Here is a 1,422-nt window from a genome sequence, read left to right as displayed (position 1 = left end):
TCGGAAAAACTGCAAAGGGCTGAGAACGACTGGATCCGCATTTATAAAAGCAAGTATTTCTCAAAAAAATTACTCTATCGATCCACTATTGGATCTTCAAAGAGGATGGCTATCCGCGTCACTTCCTTACGAACAGAGTAAAAAAAGTGCGAGAATCCGCAAACATCTTGGAATCTTCAACCCTTGGTTCGGCGGATGCTGTTTAGCCTTTGTTAATTTTTAATGGCGCCACTTGTCCGACCACTGTTTAGCCCTATTTCCCCCTTTCCCCTGTCAATCAGTCATCTTCTTTGTGATATCGTCCTTTCCAATTTTTCTGAACTGAAGTGACTCTTGCCCTGACAGGTATTTTAAGTTGTGACCATGTTATTCCTAACCAATATTGATTTACCATGTCTGTGCTCCTCTTTTAGATAATTACTTGTATTCGTGTTTTGAGTATTGTGACCAAATTGTGCTGACGTGCAGTCTCAGACGTCGTCGACACATGCAGTTTGTGACAAGGTGGCAATTCCCACACCTCCTCTTTTAGGTATTACCTTCATTGTTTGTTCTCTGTCGACTCCACTAAGTTTTATTGCTACTCCCAGGTTGTGTGTGTGTTGTGCCCTATATGTGCATGAGTGTGTCCAGGACGGACCACTCTTATTTCCATTTCCCCATCGAAGACTGGTCCCCAGGTATTTTTATCTCTCGTGCTATACTTGAATTGTTAGTGACTCCCTTTTACTCGAATAGGATTGATGATGATGGATGCATGATTATGTGTCGATGTTCTGATTCTGACAGTGACTTGATGTTACACGACAGACATTGAATGTTTTAAATACAATCCACTACTACTTGTCCAGACCGAGTTATCATCTGGTCCTTCGAGCCGGAGCTACCGGCATCGTTTCTGAATCACGCTGTTCAGCATTTGATTCGACTTCGACTGGCGTTGTAGCAGACCTGCCCACGCCTTCAGCATTTGATACGACTTCGACTGGCGTTGTAGCAGACCTGCCCACGCCTTCAGCATTTGATTCGACTTCGACTGGCGTTGTAGCAGACCTGCCCACGCCTCATCTTCAGCATTTGATTCGACTTCGAATGGCGTTGTAGCAGACCTGCCCACGCCTCTTCAGCATCTGATTCGACTTCGACTGGCGTTGTAGCAGACCTGCCCACGCCTTCCAGCATTTGATTTTGATTTGCCTGCCGTTAAAACCGACCGGCCACGCTGATCAGCGTTGAATTGACCTGCGCTGTGGCGCCTTGACAAAGATTGTCTGCCGTTAAGCAGACCCGACCAAGCCAACGAGAACCAAGTTGGAAGGAACTGACCAGTTCCAGCTAAGAGGATCCTTGCCCGTCAAGCAGAGCCGACTACTCGACGAGAACCAAGTTGGGGAGTTCAGCTATAGACAGACGGTGTTCCAG

At 46.5% G+C, this 1,422-nt stretch overlaps 1 long non-coding RNA gene across 1 annotated transcript; it reads left to right on the top strand.

Moving 5' to 3' along the window:
* Positions 1–440: 440 nt before the first annotated feature.
* Positions 441–757, top strand: LOC124342378. The gene is made up of 3 exons (XR_006918798.1): positions 441–532; positions 591–680; positions 739–757. It is a non-coding gene; the product is annotated as an uncharacterized LOC124342378 (long non-coding RNA).
* Positions 758–1,422: the final 665 nt, after the last annotated feature.

This window comes from Daphnia pulicaria, chromosome 6 (genome assembly GCF_021234035.1).
Source record: "Daphnia pulicaria isolate SC F1-1A chromosome 6, SC_F0-13Bv2, whole genome shotgun sequence".
Lineage (NCBI taxonomy): Eukaryota > Metazoa > Arthropoda > Branchiopoda > Diplostraca > Daphniidae > Daphnia > Daphnia pulicaria.
Note: the sequence above shows the minus strand (reverse complement) of the source record. Positions and strands in the feature narration are given on the sequence as shown.